This window comes from Homalodisca vitripennis, chromosome 6 (genome assembly GCF_021130785.1).
Source record: "Homalodisca vitripennis isolate AUS2020 chromosome 6, UT_GWSS_2.1, whole genome shotgun sequence".
In the NCBI taxonomy this organism is placed as follows: domain Eukaryota; kingdom Metazoa; phylum Arthropoda; class Insecta; order Hemiptera; family Cicadellidae; genus Homalodisca; species Homalodisca vitripennis.
The window spans coordinates 95,527,109-95,549,570 of record NC_060212.1 but is presented as its reverse complement, the minus strand read 5'-3'; positions in this window follow the sequence as shown (position 1 = coordinate 95,549,570).

The window sequence follows — 22,462 nt, the reverse complement described above, 5'->3', positions numbered from 1 at the left end:
GGTGTTTTATGTCTTTCTTGTTAAAAACCCTGATCTGAGTAATTTAGATGCATTTACACAATTTTTGAGAACCGAAAATATTTAAAACATGGAAAGTTGTAAAACGCTTTTTTTAGTTGCAGGAAATGCCTAAAATATATATATGTGTGTGTGTGTATGACAAAAAGAATTGTTAGTTGTATTAGGCCAAGGTATATCTGAACGTGCAACTCAAGTAACATGCTTACTAGAGTAGATATTAGAACTAGTTGATGGCAAGTCAATATCTAAATTAGTGTTCTGAGCATCACTAGTATCATTCTCATCATCAAATAAAAATATCGCCTTTAACACCATCAAAATCACTAAAATTACTTACATTGTCATCTGAATATTCATCAGTGAAATATCCGGTCAATGTCACAGAGTGAGAGTGCTAACAGTCGATTGATTAATTGTATCAGTTGTTCAAAGTGTGATTACATTTTTGTCCTTTAAGACAATTTAAAATTTTAATGCATTGAAATTTTGTTATACGTGAATTCTTAATATTTCAAATCTATGAGAAAGAAAATACGCTTAGCAAAATAAGAATACATCAAACAATTTATATAAATTTCTAAAAAATATCCTTGCATGGGTCCTAATATTTTTGTGCGAATCCGTTTTTTTACAGTTTATTAATTTGTTTAATTGGTATAATTTATATAAGTTTAATCATTGTTTGTTTATAAAACAGTATTAAAGAACAATGTCACTGGATGTAAGGACTATGACTCTTACTACAGAAGCCATAATCTATTGAAACCAGGAATAATTTTGTTCTACGTAAAACATTTTTCAACGCTAACGAAAATTCCATATTTGTTGCATTCAAAACAGGCAAAATCATACATTTTTCTGACACTACATAATTTACGTTTACACTCATCCTCCATACCCGACACATATTGAGCACTTTCACTGCCGTTATTTGATGTTGTGCATGTAATTCTATAGACTGCCGACAACGGCACCGACTTTTCCAGTAATAAAAATGCATCTAAACGTATTTGGACTTCGGCATTGATAGTCATTCGCCATTTCCATGTTTTTATTTCTTACTCTATGGATTATTATCTATAAAATGTTCGCAGTCATCTGGAATATCGGAAAAAAAGTGGTTTGTTTACGAACTCATCAATACGTCGGCCGTTTGTTGTCGTCCTGCTATCGTTCTAATTCATCATCTGCATTGTTATCGTTTTACTTGCTATTACTTTAGTTCACAACGATTTTTTGTGAGTAAATACAATGAATAGTGACAGTATTGAAGACAATCAAGTGCTAGAAGAGTTACTCAGATTTTCAAGTGACAGTGAAAGTGATGATTTATTCCAAGATCACACAGATAATGATCCCGATTTTACTATCGATGGACTTCTTAGAGATGCAAGTAAGAATTTTGACATAGTTTTGTTACTCAAATAAAAAATATAAGCAAAATAGTAATAAACACTTATGTTCTTTGATAACTAACAACAATCAGGCAAGGCTGGAAGAAGACACCTCCTATCAGTGTAGCGAGTGCAAAATTGCCATGTGCAAAGAAAAGTTTTAAAACAAGATTTTTATTTGAAAATATTTATGTATGGGAATTTGTGTAGAAAGAGAAGGATCTCAGCTTTAAAAAAATGTTAACTCCCATGGTTTTCTTATAATTGGTTTAAATATTATATTTATTTAAAAATCATTAAAATGGGCAGCAGTGTAAATAAGTTGTCAAAATTAGGAGGAGCACACACACACACACTAACAAATGCAAATACAGTACTTCTGGTGAAGTCAACGTATAAGTGAACTTTAAAACCAGTTCCTGTTCTACCTATTTCTACTACTCACTTATTAACGGGGGCTTTTACTTAGTGGGATAATTTTGATAAGACCAATACTACATAGTGTATATAAAATATGTCTGTAGCGTTTATAGATTTAGTGATTCTAAGATTAGTAACACCTTTCACAATTAAATTATGTTCTTGCCACATATGTGTGGTTGGTTTTCTTGCATATAACTGAGGAATGTTGAAAAGTTGTTCAGATAGCCATCTAGTTGGTCTATGCCGCTTTCATAATAGCTTTCTGTTAAGTATGTAGCAGAATGCTCCGCCCCAAGCAGTTATTCAAAGTTGAAGCAATGCTTTCACATGTGCATGATTAGACTGATTTTAATTAGTGATTGTGTTAATATTTGATGAAGAATGGAAAAATAAGTAAATGAACTTTCTTAATCTGTTCTTTAACGATGTACATGACCTGTCCACTTGTCACATATCTTGTTGATATACTTTGAGCAGTTTCACAGCCACATCCATTCTGGCCTACACAAGTAAAGAGTTTCAGAGAAAAGTTAACAGGATCTGCGTCAGATCTCAGTGATATTCATATTGCTATGCTTTTGGTTTTGTGTAAATTGACTGTCAGCTGATTTTGATCAAACAATCATTTGACAGTGAGCAGCCGCCATTTTGTATACTTCCCTCCAGCTGGATCCCTCAACAACAGGACAGTGTCATCTGCATAAGAAAGATCTGGCCATGAATTTTACCATTATTGTTTACATGGATCAGAAACAAAAGTAGTTCCAATGTGCTACCTTGAATGACGCCATGTTTACACACTGATTGCATGATTGCCTAGAACTGAAACAACCATCTTTCACTTAGTCAATATTTTAAACCAATATAATGTCGTACCTCTAACACTTATAATCTACTTTGACCAATACATCTATTTTAACTGTGTCAAAAGCTTTTTCTAGATATATGAAAACTACAATTCTTTTTACCCCCAACTGCAACATACATTTTTTTATTAATGAAAAATAGATTATTGTTGAGGTTTTTATCATTCCAAAAGCCAAAAAACTCTCATTGAAAACACAATTTTGCAATTAGTTTCTTTTCTAAGAATCTAACGAGGATGCTTGCTGTGATGATAGGCCTAAAACTAATGCACTGAATTTTTAGACCTGCTCTATATTAAGGGATAACTTTCCCATATTTGAATGTGGCTAGATAAAAATGCCTTTCATGAGTGATTATTAAGTATGTGTGAAAGCAAAAGTTTAACCCTCCAACTGATGATAAAAAACTTCCAGAATAATATATTGGTTTTTGTCTTTGTGCAGCATATTTTCTGATATTTTTTTACAATAAATGCTAAAAAGTCTTATATGTAAATTTTTTTGTTAGAAACAAGAGAAAATTTTAAAATAATACAAATATGCACTTACTAGAGTGTTGGTTTTTATTTGTACATAAATTGAAAAATGTGTATTGTAAATTGTTTGTTTGTTTCACTCCATGTAACTTTCACATGACTTGAGATAGTAAGATACTGTAAATGTACAAAATAAATATAGTTTTGTAGTGAACAAGAAGATTATAACACATATATACACTTATTTACAACACAAAAAAAGTTTTTTGATAAAAATGTAAAGTATGTACTACTTTTTTTGGCAGTAAGCCATCCATATTGGTGTTTGATGAATGATGAATTCTTTGGACAAGAGGAATATCAGATAATTAGAATTGTTTTCACTGTCACTATCAATTTTCACAACCCAACTCACATTCAATCGGATTACAATCATCCATACTACCTGACAACAAATCTAACAAAGAAATATCATCATGTACTTAAATTTGCCATTGTCACTTTCATCATCCAATAGTTCAGTTCACATATATCATTTGAACAACGAGGATCGCCCATTTCATAATATAACAATCAGTTATAAACAACTAGCCTACATAATAACCTAGGAGAAAGAAACACTTCTTTCTTGAGGCAAAATTAGGACCATATGATCCTTTCTTACATTTAACCTGTTTAAAAAATATTAATCTTAATAATGCAAATCAAGGCTTATTAACTTAAACTTAGGGTATTCCATTCACACAGTCACGATTCAAAGAGTAGCCTCGCCGCCCGCTACAATCATCCGGTCCAGGTATCTTCGTCTCAGCAGCAGTAGCAAAGAACCTCAAGGTCTTGCTGCACGTTACCAGCTTCATAGTCCATCAGCTGTATGCTGTGCGGAATTGGATCGATATCAGCTGACAATGAGGAATATTACCAATATAAACTATATCAAATGAGTTGATATTTATGAATAGAGGATTCGACTGATGCCAGTTATGTCTTTAAAACTTAAACGGTTTTCGAGTAATAATGGCGGAAAGTTGACCGACGGCTGTGCTGTCTTTATCAGTTCACGAGCAGTATTGATGAAGAACGTCTGTGTCATCGGTCATCAGTTGGAGGGTTAAAGATTTGGATACTTTAAAGCCAAAACTGACAATTGATCTAGCTTGGAGTGGATCCATCACGCATGTCTTGTACTACTTTTACAATGTCCTTAGTGACAGGTTCCAGCTGGAAAATGGAGTCCACCTGTACATGTGGTCATCTACTAGACTCGGTCACAGGGGACAGCATCGGCCAGATCAGCTCCTACTCCTACGTAATAATCATTCAAATATTCTCCATGTTGATAATATCTGAATATGAGTTCAGTAAATTATCTTTTTTGTCTCAGTGTCTGTAGTTTCTTCAATATTTTATCAGTCATTTTTTCACATTTTATAAATATCCCTGTAATATTGATATTTCGCCTTTTAAATTACTTAATACAATGTATTTCGGTAGTGTTTTTTGTAAATGTTAATTGAACAATTGTTGTGTTTGTTTAAACACTTTTTGAATATTGAAATGAGGCTGATGATTAAAGTTGTAATATTTGAAGTGGTTTGAACAGTAAAAACTTGATGATGATGTAATATTTACTTGTGTTATATTTTATTTTAAATATTGATCGAGTTTTTTTATTGTAATTATTGCTAAAGTATGGATTCTGTGACAATTCAATTCAAAAGTCCTTTATTCATTATTGCACAGTAGTATATTGAATAGTTTCATTGACAACTAATCCTAAATAGATAAAACTAAAGCTTAAGTATTTACAGAGTTATACATTGATGTTGTTATTGGTTGTGTGCTGCAATGGGGCTGGATTTTCATATGGACTGAATGGGCTATAGCCCTGGGCGGCAGAATTCAGGGAACGGCAAATTTTGGTAAAAAATAAATTATTCAAAAGTTAAAAATATGTAAAAAAAATTACTTGTAATAAATTTGTAAACATAACAGTTTGTAAATTGGAATTGTTTAAACAACCATTCGCTTAATATATTCCATTTATTTCATAGTCGTAACATTAATGAAATACTGTATGATCCGGAACATGACAGTATTGGCCCACAAGTAGTCAGCCAATAGCTCTGGGCCTATGGGACTTGAAGGTATCGTTTGAAGTTGCCTCGCTGCCGCCAACGTCACGTCGACCCACCGCGGTACCAAGGTAAGTCTACATGGTTGGTTGGGAGGGGGCTAGGGTGGCAAATTTTGGATAGCCCAGGGGCGGCAAATCCTCAAATCCACCTCTATGCTGCAGCTCTACGAGCTGTTCTGTATCACTCAAATAGCTATGGAACCGCTTTGCTAATTCTCCTACTATATCTAGTCCTTTCAATTTTTCTGTTAAATAGCTGTGATCGAGGCAGTCAAATGCTTTAGTGAAGTCTAAAAACAGACTAGTAACAACACAGCCTTTTTCTAGTTTTTATACAATGTACTCTACAAGTTGTACTAGAGCAGTTGCAGTTGATCTGCCTTTTAAGAATCCATGCTGTTGATGAGTACGCAGGTTATGTTGCTCAAGGTAGTGTAGAAGCTGCTCCAAGACGATCTTTTCTATAACTTTTAAGTAGGTGTAAAAGAAATCGGTTGATAACTATTTGTTTCTGTAGCTGGCCCCTTTTTGTACTTTGGATATACTTTAGCGACTTTAAATTGAGTTAGGAAAACTCCTTGTTTTTATTTAATTATATTTGTTAGTGGAGCAGTCAGTCCTTATTTTATGGGTTTTTGTAAGCTTGACAGATCCCTGTCGATGATTTAGGTTTCAGAGTGTCTATTGCTTGAAGTACATCCTTTTCAGTTATCGAAACTGAAATTTGTTCAGTGGTATTAATGTTGTATGGTGGTTGATAATGTTGGGATTGATGTTGTCTTGAAGTGTCTTTTCTGCGGTTTAGGTGAAGAAACTGCTGAAATAATCAGCTATTCTACTGGATCATTAATTATATTTCAATTTACATAAAGTTGAAGGGGAATTTTAGGATTAGCTGTAGCTTTCTTTTCTTAATTAACTACTTGCCAGATTGCTTTTGTCTTATTGTCTGCTTTTTTGATGTGGTTATAGCATTCTGTTGCTTCCGTAGAGATTTTAGTTTAAGGTCATATTCTTTTTCCCTTTCAGCTATGATCCTTTTGTCTTCTGTTAGGCCTGAGCAGAGTTCACGTCCTAATGCTTTGATATATGCACTCTTCAGGTTTGTGCACTCATTATCCCAGCACTTCTTTGTTGCATTTTGTTTCCTGTAGGTTTTTGTGTAAGGGCAGGCAATATCCAGATTAGTTTGAATTATGCTATAGAATGTATTACAGGTTACATTAACATCTTCAATAAAAAAAAATACTTTTCTAGTTTTGGTTTCCCAGGTTTGTCTTAAATAATCAATGGATTTTTTACTGAAATTTCTCCTAATTTCTTTGGTTTTCTTGGAAATGTCTCTGGGAAAGTTTAACATGGCTACTTGCGCAGTATGGTTTGATAGGTCCGTAAAGATGACTGTTGTGCAGATTTTTTCAGGTTCCATATTTGTGCAGATCCATTCTATTGATGATGTGGTTTTATATATTATTCCATTTGGCGGTAGCTTTAATCTATTTATGTTAAAACAGGATAGGGAAGCTCTCTAGTTTGTTGCTGTCCTCATTTTCTTGTAGATTGTGAAAATTTATATATCCCATGATCACAATATTTTTGTTAATTTGGAGAGGTCGGTCCAGGATATATGTTAGGATGTCAATTGCATTGTCCAGGTTGGCGTTTGGAGGTCTATATACTCCTAGCTCTAGCGGGATTTCCGTTTTGAATTTTATTTCAAAGAGTATTGCTTCACACACAAGCTCTGTTTCAAGTTCACTCGTGCTTAGGAGTTTTGCAGAATTTTCTAGTCCTATTTTATATAAGCTGCCACACCTCCTTTTATATAATTTCTCCTGGAGAAGCTCCCAATCAGAGAATAGCCAGATATACAAGTGTTATCTAAATTTTCTTAGATAGACCATACTCTATTATTATTGGTAGCCTACATCTGGTATTTCATTACAGAGTAAATGGGAGAGCCTTTCTACTTTTCTACAGCCAATCAATATTTTGATGTGAAACTGATAGAAAGGTTAGTTTTTGTGAGTGCTAGTGGATCTACATGTCTTCGGGAGTTTAGATAAATTTTGGTTTTCTGTTGAGTTTTTAATTTTGTTGTGTCAGTCATGTTTAAAGAAACTCAACTCTTCACATAACTAAAGAGAAAGCACACTCTTGAAAGTTTTAAAATTATAGTTTTAATACGTACATGGAGTATTAACAAATAAATGGAATTTACATCAAGAACTGACAAGCAATGTAATAAAATTTGAATCACCTCTCGTAGATTCCTTAGTGAAAAAACACTTTTACTCTTTTGATATTGATTCCTATAAAATTGGTTGTAAGAAAGGAGTCCGATATTTTGATTATGTTACAAATACTAGACACAATCTAGTATCATCTGCATAGAAGACATTTATGTATATGGAAGACCAACGGTAGATCATTATTAAATAAACAAAAGAAATCCCAGAACAGGTTTCTGGGGTACCATGACTTGTGGTTTGATTTTTGGTTACCAATGGAAAATCTCTTGTCTCCCCCAAAAAGTTAAAACAAGATTTTCCAACGATTTACACCTTACGGATGAAGATTTTTCAAAATAATAATATTACAAATACTATATCAATGGGTTTTTGATCAAAATTAATGGAATCCCAAGACATTCTCACCTTTCAAAAACGTCTAAAACAGTTTAATCAACTATACTTAGTATATAGAGCTGGTATAAAGCCAAATAGATTTTTACAAAAACATTTTTTCAAGATCGAGTTTTTATTATGATTAAAATATTTACATATAGGTCAATAGTTTGTAAAGTCATATTTAGTACCTTTTTTATGAACTGGTATTAGTTCATATTTTGAAATATTCGGGAAGACATGGGTACAGAAAGTTAGACAGTGGCTCTAGATCAGCATGGGATATAACTTAAGTATACAATTTGATATACCGAAGGTACCTACACCCTCATACTATTTGGAGTACAGTAATAATAAATACAATTCTGTTTCTCTACATTTCCATTGAAATTGCAGAAAATGAAGTACTATTGTCAAGAATCAGAATATTATAATAATCTGTATTGTCAATTACAATACATATGAGAACATTGTGTTGACAACAATTATTTGACAGCAAAAATCATAAAATAAACTACTAGAAAGGTAGTATGATGATCATAAAAGTCAAAAAATAAGATCACCTGTAATTTATTTTATATGGACAAAAAATATTATGTGCATACTACCATAGTGTAATATGCAAGTAATGGTGTTTTTAATTCATATTTGGTTTATATATTTGATAACAGAATAAGCGCATCAAATAAAATAACTTTTCAAATGAGAATTAAAGCTTTAAATATCTTTTTTATAAAATCACGTGTATTTTATTAATTGAAGACCTCAGTGTTGTGGTAAGTTTTCATGTATGTGTTTTTATTATGTCTGAATTGATTTACTTTTCTAGTAAGATTTTGGCAAACACCTATAAATAGTGTCAAGTTACATATATAAATACATGAGGTAATGGTTTCAAAATTATATAGACTAGACAGAGTAAAAATATATAGTTTTCTACAAACTTGTACACTTCACCTAACTAAATTTAAAATTATTCTTTTAGCTGATTTTTTAATGGAAATTTTATCAAATTATTAAACCATTTTCAAAATAGGAGTATTTTTTGTATCAGACAAATTTCAAAGAAAGAAAATCCATGGTGAAAGTTTCTGACATAAGTTATCATTATGGTTATCTTGTAATGATAAACTTTTGTCTGTGTATATGCAATAAAATTGCATACAATTAAATTTCATTACAGTTTGATAGAAGCACTGAAGATCTAACTGTTTCACAATTTAAGTACCAATCATTACAATTTTCAGCTGAGAGAGGTAATACACCCTTCTTCGGTAAGTACAAAATATAAAATAGCTTCGTATAAAATAAGGTTTTATGCTACATACTTGTTATTAAAATTAGAAACTAAACTATTTATAAATATGAGCGTTTTTTAGTTCTGGAACTTCTCTTGAAGTTTAAAACACGAATGTTATGCATTTAATTACTTTGGTCCTGACACAAATATTTTCTTGTTTTTCTTAGAGAACCATTGTACCTCCATTTTAGTCTTGGTTGTAACATTAAATGTAAGTAAATTTAAATTTAAATCTTTAATTTAGGAACCCTAACTTTGCAAAAAGAATATTTTATGGGTTTCAGTCATTAGATAACCCCCATAAGAAATAAGAGTCACTGCGGTCACCCTTACAACAAAACCCAAGTGCAATATGCTGACTGCTTTAGATCATGCATTTGGTTTTCAGAGAGAGTAATGTTTATTTTTAATTTATGAATTATTATTAATTTAGATTGTAGTCCATTTCTGTGGACAGGAGAAAAAGAAAAAGAAATTGTATGGTTCTATGAGGAGTGGGGATTATTTGAAGAAAATGATATGAACATTTTAAAGTATGTACAAGAAAGAAGGTTGGAGGAAGTTGTGTTTCTTATTTATAATAAGAATATAAATTAATAAAAAAGTACTCTCTGAAGCCATAACTCATGCACAAACCTACTGTAAAAATTTCATTTTTGATCTTCAGTTGTCTCTTTTAAGCCTGATTACAAAAGTACCAAATCTTCCTATTTTAAATATCTGTAATTCCTGTGGATTGATGCCATTTTTGTTTAGTGACTTAACTGTCTTTTGGGTAATTATTTTAAAGGGTTATGAATTTTTTTTAAATTTCCCAACCAAAAATTGATTGCACCATGAAAATTCTTTTTAAGCAATGTGTAAGTGAGGGTAGCAACTCTACTGGCTGCGTTCGAACAATATTTTTCAACGTTGCCACAACGTTCATTTGGAAATTGTCTCTAATAAACTTAAGATTTTGGAATTATTCATAGTTCATGATAACCATTAACTTAATTATCAAGGGTAGAAAGTCCAAAGTATCAGAATCATATTGTTTGGTAATGAATTTTTTCAACTAACCAAAATATCACTTGAGTGACAAATTATGCTAAATAAAAGTGCTATGCTCAAAGTGCACACTTTTGTCAGGATAGGAACCTCAATGACGGAATTTTGCCACTGAGTGCAAACTACACTGTTAAAGGGTGAACTTACTGTAGTCAACAAATGGCTTATTCTGACGTCATGGTTATAAGAGGAATTCTCTAATCAAATCACTTCACACGATCAACTATATCTTTCACAGATTAGTTTATTCCATATTATGTACGCCTCAGCGTTTCACCCAGAAAAAAAATTTACTTATCATAATTTACCACTTCCATGCATAAAATATAAATTAGATTCAGTCTACCATGTGTCTCTCAAGATTGTCCAAGAAGTAGAATGACCATCTTTATAAACACAAAAATGTTACACAATGGTTATTTTGTGTTATAATATGAGATACATCATTGCAAGCCAGTGTCATTGCACGGAATTAACACTAGAAGATTAAACACTATATCTCAGGCCCAAGTGCATTAAATAACAGTTTATTTGCAACAAGGTTTGCAATAGTATGTTTCGTACTATAGTGTCAAATACTAGATGTATATGCTATATAATATAAAAAAGTTTTTCCTTGTAGGCATTATAATATTGTGTCTGCTTGTACACATAGTTAAGGAGGAGGATCAAAAGGTGATCAATCAGAATATGTAGTTTCAATAATTTGAGTTCTAAGGATAGCTCCAACCACCAGAAGCAAATAACTCTTAGCAGAACAGAGATCTGTAAATGGAATTGCAACCAAGAAGAGAAACACGCATGAAGAATCCACATAGGATGGTTGCAACAATTGTGGACTTCATAAGATATCAGATGACAAAAAAGAGAAGTTATCTCTTTAACTATTGCTTGAATAAGGATTCTATACTGAACGTTATATTTAGAAAAGCCAGTAGCTGAAAATCTAAGGACCAGAGCACTTTTTATCTCTACTATACTAACACTCTCTCTCTCTCTCTTACTCAATTGTTTCAGTTATTTGTGCAGACCTGTAGACTTTGGAGAATGGGTGGAATTAGGCTAAAAGAAGACTGACCCCTTCTTATACAAATCCCATGTCCATCAGAAATGTCAGGACGAAGAACTCTTGAATCGTGTAGACTGATCGTTTCACAAGACAGTTGTCTTGGAAGCGTTTTTCCTTGTAGGCGTTTCAGGTTCTCTGGTAGTGAACTGTAGAATTTCCGTCCTGCATAAGATGGGTTTTTGTGTATTTAGTAGTATGATGAGGAGGAACTTGGTAGTCAGCAGCTCATCGAGTGTTGTAGGTATGGATGTCCTTACCTCTCGGCAATTCCAGTTGATCAATACACATAACCACTGCATAAATATACAGAGTCGTGACTTTCAAGATTTTGAGAGTTTTGTAAGCCTCTACAACTTTCTATTGGGGTGAGGCTGGCAATTGCTCTTATGGATTTTTTCTGAAGGACAAGTATTCTTTTTTGGTTGTGCTCGGAGGTTCCTCCCCACACAATAAGACCATATCTGATTTGGGATTCTACTTAGCTCCCACCAGCCCTCCTATCCATTTCATTCTACGAACCACATATACTCCTAAGCTAAGTTTCTTACTTGGTATGTCAACATGAGCGTCCAGGAAAGGTCTGCATCTATTGTTAAGCCCAGAAATTCAGTTTGCTGTTTTTTAGTTATGATATTTTTGTATTTCTTCGTGTTTGTGACTAAAATTTATTTGTGTTGTCTTCAATGGGTTTATTGCTGTCATTATGGAGGCAGTACTGTAGTGTTTTATCTATTGTGTGTAATGTATGAAATGAGACTTTGAGCGTTTTCATTCTTAAAGAGCAATGTAGTGTTGTCTGCATACATTATTGTCTCCACAGTTTTGTCATTTATAAAACACAGAAAGTCATTTGTAAAAAGCACAAATGGATAACCCATGTGGTACTTGGCCTCATCAGCTAACAGTCTCCACCTCTCTCAGTCTCTGTTGGAAATATTATTATAGAGTATCATATTACAATTTGATATTACAATTTCCACATGTTTCTCTTTACAAGAAACACTCTTATAGACTTGTAATACAGTTAAACTTTAGAAACAAAGAATGAGATTAGTTTTATAAAACAACAGCTCTATCACATTAGTGATTACATTATATAGGTCACAGGTTATGTTAGAGATTGCTCGATTCTGCGACTAAACTGTACATCTTAACCTTTATTGCACTATAAACAACCAACTAGTGCACTTGCTAGATACAAGCTAACTGGATTTACAACCACTATAACCTAGCGTACTTACATTCTCCATTAAACACTTGCAAAATTCCAGAATGCTCCGACTTCAACCCCTTTCTGCAGGAAGATTTACTCTAGTACACTTACTCCAAACATATTGGTTTGTGTATGTATTTATTTCCAATGATTAAACCAATTTAAAGTTATATAATTATAAAAGAAATAAACAACGAATTGTATACTGCATGACAGTGTGGAGTCTATACCTACATTCATGCAGCATTATAATATATTCTAAAACCAATAAACAGTTGAACAGAATTTCTTATTAACACTTAAATAAACAGTAGTATGAATGGTTTCTCAGTAAAGGAGACTGTGTTGTAGGATCTATTATAATTAATTTCACCTAATGTATAAAACAAAAAATAAGCAACAACTGCATTGTGAATTGTGTTTAAAAAGTAAGGGAAATGTTTTGGTACTTAAGCTCCAAAAGTATAATAAAATTTACAGCATTGTTTACTTTTTTTAGTGGAAGCTGCTTAGATTATACGTTTTTTTTTTTAACAGAGCAATTTTTGTTTGTAAAAAAATGGATAAATGAATTTTTATAAAATTTTGTGTGAAAAATTAAATAACGTGTAACTAAAGTAAATAAAAAAAGTAAAAAAATATGAATAAAGTGTGGGAAATGGTGAGTCTGATATAAGTAAAACAAGCGTTTATAAGTTTTATAGACATTTCAAAGAGGACCATGATTGAAGATGAATTTTGAACAAAAACAGTGGTGAATGGAAGTTGCTCAATAGCCACTAAATGAAACCAAAGGTGATGCAGAATCGAAACATGTTATAACAATGACATGACAAACCATGGGTTTACGGATATGACGTCTAAACTAAGACTCAATCATCTCAGTAGAGGTATTCTGGATCGCCAAGGCCAAAAAATGCTCTGCAAGTGCAATCGAACATGAAGGCTCACTGTGTTCTTTGATTTTAATGGCATAGTGCATCATGAATTCCTGCCACAAGGTCAAACAGTCAATAAGGAGTACTACCTGCAAGTTCAATGCAGTTTGCGTGAAACAATCTGAGTAAAAACATCCAGATTTGTGGCAATAGTATCAATAGCCACAATTAGAAATGAACTGCTGGATTTAGAAATGAACTGTTTCAAATTATTTATAAGAAACCCTAGTTGGGCTTTTATTGTGGCAGTATCATAGGTATGGCAATTTCTGTTTAGGGTAAAATTTTTACACTCTTTTGTTACTTTCTGTATGCCTAACTTATTGTTTGTTTGTTATTGTCTTGATTGTTGAAGTTTGTTCTAGGTTTATCTTTTGTTATTTCTTTAGGAAATTTAATTTTGTTATTTTTAAAATTTTTATCATATTGTAATTGTTTGTTTCAAGTTTATCTCTTGTTATTGCTTTAAAAATTTTACTGTTATAGTTGTTCAAGTTTTATTTTTGATTGTTGCCCTCTTTTCTTGTCTGGACACTAGTCTTGTTACATTTGCTGTTTTGCTCACCAGCTCCTGACTTTTTTGTCTTAGTTGTTGTCCACATATTTAATGCATGTATTATTGTGTATTCATATAGTATTAGTAGGCCTATATTGTGTTATTCAAATATTATTAATTATTATTGTAAAAATGGTGGATACCGTTGATGAATAAATAAATAAATAGCACATTTCTTGAAGCAAAGTCACTTTTGTGAAATTTTAGAATACAACACACCCTGACACTAGGTTTTTATTTCTATTTCAGTGTGGCCTCTGAATAGTATTATCATATATGTAGATAGCTGTACAGATTTCTTGTCTAACAGATGAGATCGGGTTCGCTATGGAATACCCACTTCAATATGCTCTAATAGTTCCAGAAAGACTATTTTTTGGCACAGTGCTCTTCTGGTAACATTTCAATTAGCTTTTTAAGTAAGTGGCTGGATTTAAAGTAACTGCAATTTCATCTAAGGCACACCAAAAATTGAAAGTCTTACTTATTACACTGTTTGAAGAAAGCAATACTGCAACTGTACAACTTCCAGACCACCAATGGATACTCCAATACAGGATGTACTACATGTGTAAAGCCTTTTCAGAGTCTTCATTTCCTTTTTGGAGAGGACAGTGGAGCTGCAAACTTCATAACTTTGTGTAGATTGTTTGAAATAGGATGTTTTACTCCAGGATCTCCAATAATAGTCCAATTAAATAAGAATGGTCGGGCTGTGTGATGATATTTTTAGCACATCAATTTGAGACTGCTGGAATGAAACTGTTTTCCTCTTGACTTGACACCTCCCAAAAAGCAACCCATCAGCAAAAAGTAAATATCTAGCCATTATTTCTTGATCAATGCCACTTATGAATATATTAAATAGAAAGGCCTTGAGTGTGAACCTTGGGGTATCCCAGAAACTTTATAAAAGGGTTTAATGAAACCTCATTACTTTGACTAATATCTTCAAAAGTTTTGAAAAAGAATTTTACAAAATTTACTAGAAGGCTACTAACATGCTAAGAGTTATATATATATTTATCCTTTATTTTTGTTCATGCTTATATATTAAGAAAATTTCTGTATTATGTTTTATTCTCTATTTACATGATATCAAATGACACTTTAATTGGAAACAAGGATTTGAGTAAGCCTGTGCAAATTTCAAATACCGTACTTAAGACTTTCTCAAGAATACTATAAAAACCAAAGTGTGTCTTAGCTGTAGGCTGTGTGTCGGTTTAAATGCACTAATTTTTCAATTAAATCTGTAATGAATACTCAATAGCTTGCTGTACTTTGAGAGCTTTCCACAATCAACAAAAAAAGCTTGTCTTGCTCCAGGCCCAATCGTTGAATCGTACAAGATAGATGTAAAATCAAATGTGAGCGTGTTTAAATAATAGATACTTCCAAGCTTTTTAATGAATCAATGGGAAATGGTGTATAACAACATAGAAAGGCTTGAATGAACATTACTGTAGTTTATCTTGATGAATAAAAATTAAAAAAATTATTTTTGTAAGTTGTTCTTCAACAGACATACGAGAAATGCTGTATAAAAGTGTTTTTACTGCTTCATTTTTTTAATAATAATGAGTCAAAGTGGAGATATTTACCATATTTTTGGATGTCACAATCCACTATAACACACAAAATATTTTTTGCTCGAATACATGGGTGGATACTACCCATACAGTAAAATATTATTTTTGATGTAATGTAGGTGTATATTTTAATCTGGTAGACATTTGAAGTGAGAAGTTTAGTGTGTGAGATAGGTCGCCAGGACCTGGCTCTGTCAGGGATCTTCTTTACATAAACAGACTGTAAAATAATGTACTTTTAGTTCTTCTGCAGTTAGTGCTCATTCCATCAATCTTTTTGGGTTCATAATTCTAGATAGATCACTGAAGTCGCTTGACTGAATAGATTTACTAAGTAATTCCAGACATTGTTCATTGTAAAAAATCTGCCTTTACAACATTTTTGCTTTTTTCAAGAAGCCACAGATATATTTCTGAGCTCATAGCTTTGTGGTACAATCGAGTTGAAAATGAATTTGAAGTATAATGGAAATGTTAATTTACATTTATTTCCCTTGTGATTATGTTATTTGGAGGTTGTGAGAAAATTCTTCTTGAAACGATGATCTAATGAAATAAAAGAAAGTACTGTGACATTCTCGAATAATATAAAAAGTATAAAAAAGTACTTATATATTTCTGAAGTATAAACAGTTAAGTTATTATAACTGAAACTTCAATGCTAGCAACTGCAATTACACTACTGAAGTTTTTAGTTTTCTATATCCTGACGCATCTATTCAAATTACGTAGATATCAAGCAACGGGTTTCCTTATCTGGTTTCTCTTGAAATCTATAAAAGGAACTCTTCCTGGAATCGAACGTCAGCTACGCTTTGGCAGAGGTCGAGATGGGAGCTTATAATTAGGGTTAAAAATATGAAATAAGATCATGTATGTAGCTAATACTCTTAAACCGACAGTCAGACCTTCAGGCAGATAAGTACGAGTGTAACAGTTGTATTCCCGGGACTGCATGGCGGTTTGTGCGGTCAAACGAACAAGCGCTGGCCGCGGCAATTTAACAAAACCTGCTCGAGACTGTGTTAAAAATTCAACATTTCAAATAAACAGTGGTTTAGAAAATGACACGCCCAAGCCGAGTTCCATAACGAATCCAATGCCTAACTTTAATATCCGCCCGATCATGAATAAAAGTTCAGGTGGTAATTTAATAACTAATTTTTTCATGTAATTATAAAATTGTATACTAAAAGCCGTAAATTTGTAACTTTTATAAAACATGGTATTAATCGGATAACTAGTTTCCGAGTTACAAATTTTCAAAGTTGCTGTTTAGTTTAAAATAGCAAACTTTTATCGACATAAAAACTAGAAATTGTGCTTTGTAAATAATTTGCTCTATAATTATAAACGCAGAAATAAACAAGCTAAAGTTTAATGTAATTTCCGTGATTGTAACTCTACTGGTTAGTTTGTGGTTAACTTTCGGGTGTGTTTAAACCTATTGATCCGACAGTAGCTTAAGAGGTCAGTATGTGGTTAGATGAAGCTGATTTAACTTTTATTTATGTGCCCGGTGTCAAATAAGAAAAATAAAACCCGAGAAAACAATTATCATTTCGTATTTTTGATCCTTTTTACACCCACCCCCCTCAATTTCGGTTTCTACCTAAATTAGCACAGCTTGTGTTATTTATCGAAAAACTTTTTCCATTGATTTAAATAAAATCTGCGTTGTGTGCTTGTATAACCTATATTGGCTCTCAACTCCTAGACTATGTCGGTCAGGCATTAAAGACCTTGTAATTGAAAACTTTCTCTGAGGTGCAGAGGAAACAAACGAAACATTGTCGTGTGCTCTGGTCTGCATTTTTCGCTATGGCAACCAAGAAATCCGACAATGTCAGTTCAACGAATTTCTTGCATTCAGACTTTTAGAGCTCTTTTTCATCTTCACGTAGGGACTTGATCCGCATTAATAAAATGGAATTATTCAATCAGTTTTAAGATATACCTGTTTTAATAAATCGGTCTGAGTTTTGGTTTATACCATAACACTTCAAAGTATATAGTGGAGAAATATTTTACTTCCAAAAAAGATGGTCTGAATCTGGATAATCCTCAAGATTCGTGGACCACAGTTTTTCCGATAACATTCCAGTGACATCATCAAGTCTAAATGGTTTAATGAATTCGATTGTAGGACTGTAGGTCCACGCCTAGTTTTGACGAGGGTGGCTGACATCACTTTTCTGCAGGGTAGGACAGTTAGTCCACACCAACACCCGTGGACTAACTGTCCTACTTTTCAAAACTGACCTGGTCGTGCAATAATTTTTTTACCTGCGCTCATCTTCATTCTGTGGAAGAATATCAGTGATACTTCCACTACACACGCACAGCGTACTGCTTAGGCCGTGAACATAAACAACAGTTTACTCAAACCAAAACTCAAGCTATGGATTGCTTGAAGTGGATTGCTAATTGGGATGATATTTGAACAAATTCCACACATCACTATCTGTGTAATTCGGCAATATCCTAATGAATGATAAACATCTACAGTAAGTTTGTATTAATTATTCCTTATTTTGGTCCATCGTTAGTATAATACTGTATATGCGAGTAGACACGTCACTCATAGTACACGTTAATTGAAATGAATAGTTGATTGTTTTATTATTACTGTTATTAATTAAAACAACACTTTAGATCATATTTAAGATATCAAATTTATAATTGTATGAAATACTTTATGAATAGTATATAGACAAAATATTGTATTACCTTAAATAATGACTCCTGGCCTATAAACAAAAAATGCAATGAAACTGTCTACAGAGACATATTAGCTTACACAATAGAGTACGAGTATAATATACGAGTACTAACATGTATATCAGGTGGTAAGATATATAAAAAATTAAACTTTTAAAAGTGGTATAACTCAATTAGGGAAATTTGTTGATTATTTTTACTAATAACTAACTTTATGTTAAGTTATGTTAAGTTATGTTAAAAACATGCTTGCAATATGGACAATTTTACGAAAGATTATGAAAACTAATTAATTATGATCTCATATTAAAAATTCTTATTTTTGAATTACCAATAACATGATTAATTACAATTTACAAATAAATTCTGAATTGAATAGTAACACTAGATTAGCCTAAAATTTAAGTTAACTTTCGACTTACAAATTTAATATAACCCTGGAAGAAAATTACTTTACCGACAGATACTGCTATTGAAGAATGTAATTCAAATTATGAAAATTTAATAAGTGGGACCATTACCCTAAGTCCAGGTAGGTGATAAATTAAAACAACGTGTATTACTCATATACCTATGTATTTATAACCATAGTAAAATTTTAAAAGTAGGACGATTAACAATAAATTAATATTTTTCAACATAAATGTTATTAAAATGAAGTTTATTGCATCATTGTGTATTTTATTATTGTTTAGATTCATATGATAGCCCTACAGTAAATATTACACGATGCTATCTATTTTAAGTAAAACTTAATTTACAAAGTTAGAAACCTAGTAAGTACTTCTTTGATATGAGCTTTACAGTACTCACCAAACACTGCATACTCAATATTTGCTACAGTGTACAATTAAAAGTAGATTTTTACCAACACTTTTAATTTTCTTATCTGAATATTTTTCTTACTCTGTGTTCAACAGTGGTTGCAGAAAAGGTTAAATAAGTAGTGGTTACTATCAAGCTAATCTTTGCTTTCAACACCAAATATAAATAAATTGAAAATAGTGGTAATATAATTACACATATGATTGTGCTAGCACAAAATAATGTTTAAGCAGAATCGTTTAACAAAACTGTTAACTAAAGTGAACAGACTCGTATTATATAAAATTCTTGTTTTAATTACCTTATTTTTCCGTGCATTTTACGATACTTTAATAGTTGTTTTGATAGCGGGGTGAAAACGAATCCACAAAGCAAAGACCATTATAATCGTTACAGCAATTCTTAAGTTATAAATGGTGTATTACTTAACAATGCACTTAGGAAAATAAACCCGACTTTCATTTATGCATTTAGCTTTTTGTTTAAATCTTTCTGTGCATGTCTTCTTCTGTAGCGAGTCAGAAAGAACTAGTAAAAAGACAGTAGTCTGCTGAATAATATTTATCAGATACAGAGTATAGATCTCGAAACAACCGTTCAAGGGCAGTAGAGTGAGTACGGCGATCCCCTGTCAACCCCTCGTCAAAATAAACCCGTGAGTCGGACAGTGGGTCCACGGTCCCGGCCTGGGACCCACTGTCCACCCCTTCAGAAGCAGGTAAGAAATTACCCCGACAGTTTTTCGACGTGGACCTACAGTCCGTTTACCAATGAGATTCACTGCTTCGTACCAGGGCAGGCTCGACTGGGGGAGCAGAGCACAGGGCGGTTATAGTTGGGTGGGGGGGGGGGGGCCGACAAGAGCGCAACTATGTAGGGACGGAAAAATTAAAAGGAGAAACAAACTTGCAAAATAATAATAGAATGATTTTTTCTTAACTGAATTTGGACGATAGAGTATTTCCTCGCCTACCATTTCCATCCATTATGTCAAATGCTTAATTTTATAGTAATTAAGTAATCTGAATTGGTGGTGTCTCAGGCCAAAGTCCGGGTATGATTGTGTCTTCGGGAGTTTGTGTCAAAATAAGCTCAATGGAAGCTCATATATGGATTAAGAGATGAAAAAATTATTAGCAATCGTTCTTTGTTTCGTTACAGACGTAAAAGAAACCCCAAAAGAAGTATATGGATCCATCTAATTCTTCAGAAAAGCTGAAAAGGCATTTACTAGGTGGGTTACATTCTCGTTTTTGTGTCCTAAGAGAAATAGGAGGGAGGTTTTAATTACTTCAGAATGTCTCTACGTTTTATGAGTTGCTCGGGGAAAACAATACCTCAACTTGTTAGGAAAGACATAAACATTAGGAATTGTGTTAAACAACAGGAGATACCTTAAGGTAAGGGTAAAATTGGTTTAAACCAGTAGTTAGTTACCAAAAGTGGTTAGTGAATAACTACTACGTACAGCGGTTCGCTGTTTAGCCGTGATCGTGACGGCCAACACACTCTCCACCATCACGATCACTTTGTTTATTCCAAAACTATTTTCTCTTGAAACAATTTTATTCTGCATGTATTATGTAAGACAACAAGGTGAGATATTGTGTTGATATAGCAATAAAACATAACAAGAGTTAAATATCCCTTCCGGCTCAGTCTGAAGAAATGTAGATTTCACATGAGGCGGTCATTTCGAAATGTCAAAGTGAAGATGCATTATTAGTTTGAATGTCTGTAATGCGCAACACTCATAGGACAATTGGCAATGTTAATATAATCGTAATACTTTCAAACATGTAGCAAGTCCATAATCTTGAAACGTAACCAGACAAATTGTTATAGCTGTTTAAAATGTGTTTGTAAAGATTTGGGCTGTATTTATTACAATTAAGCTAAAATTATGTTTATAAACGTACTCGCTTATAACGGTTCAATTGTATAGTTGTGTGTGTGTGTGTGTGTGTGTGTGTGTGTGTGTGTGTGTGTGTGTGTGTGTGTGTGTGTGTGTGTGTGTGTGTGTTCACAGTTCACAGTTCACAGTTCACAGTTCACAAAAATCTTTATTTATCAGAAAGTTTACAAAAAAAATACAATTCCATGTGCTACACAAAGCACGTGTGGAAAAGGAAAACAAGTTCTTTTTTAATATATTGGCATTATATATATACATTTTACATACAGTTGGCAAAGTACATTTAAAGCCTATTCAGTCTCTTTTGGCAGAAGGTGAACTTAAATTTAAATAATTTGCATGTTTCAACGTTTTTAGATATTATAAGTATATAAACTATTACACAAATCAAACAAAACCAAATAATAGTAAAAACTTAACAAACATAAGGACTAATTAGGCAGATTATATACACATATTCACATATATATACATATATATATATATACATATACATACCCATAAATATTATATACATATACACACATATCAGTAGTACATGATTAAATACAAAAATTAATCAACTGTTACAAATATATTCAGTTATTTAACAATAATTCCAACAATAACAGGATTTAATATAAAATATATATACATACACATAAATAACAATAACAAATGCAGCAATATAGATCTAACAAACAATTTCAACAATAACAGCTTAACAACAGACATCGATAACAAACTTAAAACATAACAATTTTTAAACTATGAGATAAACTATATTTAATGTGACACAACAATAAAAATAAAATTATTAAGAATTTAGGTTTTTGACATATTCTCTACTTTTCATCTTAAATTTTGGTTTGGATTCATACAATAGACTGTCACCATAGTTCATTATGAATGCATTGAAATGTTTAATGGCTGTATAAGTGAATTGCTTTCTTGCCAACTCCTTGGTGTAGTTTGGCATTGAAATCTGCTTTACTTGCGATGATCTTGTATTAACTACATTTTTTTTAATGTCGAAACTGTCTAAGAATTTATAGATGTAATTTAAACAATGATAAACATAAAGTTGATTAAAAGTTAAAATGTTGTCTTCCTTAAATAAATGTAAAATTCTATCATATTTCTTTAAATTATAAATATTTCTCACAGCAAATCTTTGTGAATTTTTTATTGGTATTAAAATAGACTCGTAGGTACCTCCATAGTGGATTATTCCATACTGCAAAGTGCCTTCAAACCAAGAGGTATATAGTTGTCTTAGCAGATTGGGTTTCAAAAAACCTCTCATATGATATATAGCATAATTAATTTTTCTTAGTTTAGTGCTTAATGTGTTTATAAA